The sequence below is a fragment of the Ostrinia nubilalis genome, chromosome 23, assembly GCF_963855985.1.
Source record: "Ostrinia nubilalis chromosome 23, ilOstNubi1.1, whole genome shotgun sequence".
Classification (NCBI taxonomy): Eukaryota; Metazoa; Arthropoda; class Insecta; order Lepidoptera; family Crambidae; genus Ostrinia; species Ostrinia nubilalis.
Window position 1 is genome coordinate 4,749,185 of NC_087110.1, and position 2,759 is coordinate 4,751,943.

At 34.5% G+C, this 2,759-nt stretch overlaps 1 long non-coding RNA gene across 1 annotated transcript; it reads left to right on the forward strand.

Moving 5' to 3' along the window:
- The first annotated feature begins 223 nt into the window (after positions 1–223).
- Positions 224–1,462, forward strand: LOC135083379 (uncharacterized). Its single transcript, XR_010259589.1, has 2 exons — positions 224–626; positions 1,238–1,462. It is a non-coding gene; the product is annotated as an uncharacterized LOC135083379 (long non-coding RNA).
- The last annotated feature ends 1,297 nt before the right edge of the window (positions 1,463–2,759 follow it).

A 2,759-nucleotide genomic window follows, 5' to 3' on the forward strand; every position in this document is an offset into this window, starting at 1 on the left:
ATTAAAGTAAATATATTATGTAATTTTAACAGAGGGACTTATATTAGGCTGTCTTTACATAACTAAATTATTATTTTATAGCTCTAATGTAAACTTTCATCAATCATTCCTCCCTCCAATCCAATGACATATAAAAACATCTTAAAGATGACCTAAACTCTATGCCTAAACTGAACTGTACCACCAAACTCATTGATAAGGGGGGCGCTACCGTCGTTCAACTATATAGTTTCCAACATGGCAAAAAATCGGAACCAGCGATCCGGTATTGACGGTGGCGCCCCGCTGCCAATGTCAAGGTTTTATTTCTATCATATTTTTTTTACCACCAAAACTGTCAGATGCTATTTTTCAAATAGCCCTATCCTACTATTTGATACAAAATCTAACGAAATGAATACTTTACATTTCTTGTGGGCTGCCCACAGGGAAGAATTGCGGAGAAGGCGGAAAATGCGAGAATTAGCCAGAATATATGAAGAAAATTTTGAAGACATGCCAGAGCTTCTGTTCAGGCAACGTTACAGGCTTAACAAAGGCCAATTTCAGGAGCTTTGTCATATATTGAAACATTGAAACAGGAAACCTCTTTGCGGGGAAATACAATAATTTCTCTGGAATCCAAGGTTTAATATCTTACATAATATTATTTAAATGCGAAAGTGTGTGTGAATGTATGTTTATGCGAGTATAAAGATAAAGATACATTTATTTGTTCAAACATGTGTAGGTACCTACATAAGGTGTTAAGTCAGCATTTAAAATGGTATCAACATGTCTTACCTTTGCGGTGTACAAATTAAAATTAAATTAAAAGAGTATTATGAATGTTACTCTTTCACGCAAAAACTACTGAAGGGATTTTGTTGAAACTTTATAGTATTATTGTATAAACGTCATAATAACATCCTACTAATATTATAAATGCGAAAGTTTGGATGTCTGGATGTCCGTATGGATGTTTGAGTTTGTTACTCTTTCACGCAAAAACTACTGAACGGATTTTAATGAAACCATACAGTATTATTTTTTATAACACAGAATAACATTATAGGCTATAGGGGTAAAACAGGATCCACGCATACAAAGTCGCGGGCGGCCGCTAGTGCCCAATATATTGTTTGGATAAATTATCTATCAAATTATTATCTTCTTAGTTTCTTCTCCCTTTTCTTTATTTTAAGAAATGCTGTCAAAATATCTGATTACTTAACTAAAACTTGTAATATTGTTTAAGATGAGCTGCCTGCAGGATCTGTTGCAACAGCCACTTTTCTGGAGCATTTTAACAATTTATTTGATTTACTTAATGCGCATGCATTCACCAGACTGGCAAGAAGGGAAGCAATCAGTGTGTATAATATTAATTAAAAGATTTTGTTTAATAGAGAACAGAAGGTTCTCCACTGAATCTGCCTAGTAAAGGCTGCCAAAAAAAAATAAAAATATTAAAAAATTCATACCTCCTTGTTTTATTGAAGCAGCTCTATAATGTACATTTGTTTAGTTTTGAGCAAGTTAGAGCAGTTAAGCCATAAAATTTGTTTCTTCATAACTTCTTGCTTTAAATTAAATGAATGAATGAATAAATAAAACTTGAATAATTGTGAAAGAACTGCGCTGCCCAGACAGTAGATTTATTAAATTAGTTATAGCTTTCGATGTTTAGGTTTCACAAATTGAATACCTTACTATGAAGTTTTCACAGTTATATCCTAAATCCTCTCAAAATTTGGTTGTGTTGGATGAGTTTTTTGAAAAGATCACTCTGTCCAGGGATATCCGTAACCGAAACTTTCGGTTATCCGAAACCGTAACCGATTTAAAAGTTTCGGATGTAGGCAGTTTTAATTGTTTTTGTATAGCATTATATGTAAAAGCAAAACAGTCTGATTTACCTTTATAATGCCATCTAGTATAAATTTATATTATTTATTCGATGTAAAGTGTGCGGCCATGAATGAACCGAAAAAAATATCCGTAAACGAAACCGGTATAATATTATTCCTATATCCGTAACCGTATCCATAACCGAAACTACATAATATCCATAACAGCCCTAAGTAACTCAGTCCACACGCACATGGCTCAAGGGTATAGGTATTTACAGCTTAATTACTATCCATTCGCTTTAAGTTTGCCGCTGGCGATATGACGTCACTCGAAGGGAAACGTCTATAACTATAACAAACTATATTTAGAATGTTTTTTATTTATTAATATTGACAAGAATTGTGTATTTGCATAAAATAAGACACATTAATTGCGTTTAATCACTAACCGATTGCCTTGAATCGCGGTTGGGGGAGGGGACGCGCGTTTAGTTATGGAGTAGTGTCGATGGGAATGAAGATGTATGGTCCTTATAAATAACCCATTACCCAGGACACTACTGGCTTGGTAGTGTAGAAGGGAAAAAATATTCCCCACGACACTACTGGTAGTGTGGTTTGTTGGTGCGGTCGGTCAGAAGGGCGGCAAACTTAGCGCGAACGGGTAGTATGTGAGCCATTCACACGTGTACATAGGTACGAGTAGTACCTATGGCATGCTATGCTAATAATAATTATTATTGTCTTTGCAACACGTCTAGCATAAATATGTAGGGTATACCTACTAGGTAAAAATAGGTGATTTATTGTAGGGCTTTTGTTCACACGGAAAAAATGACAAAGTTTTTAGTTACTTATCAAATAGGTAGTAGTAACATATATGTAGAAAACAGGAACTTAGATGCCAACGAAAGAAAATAGGCTATC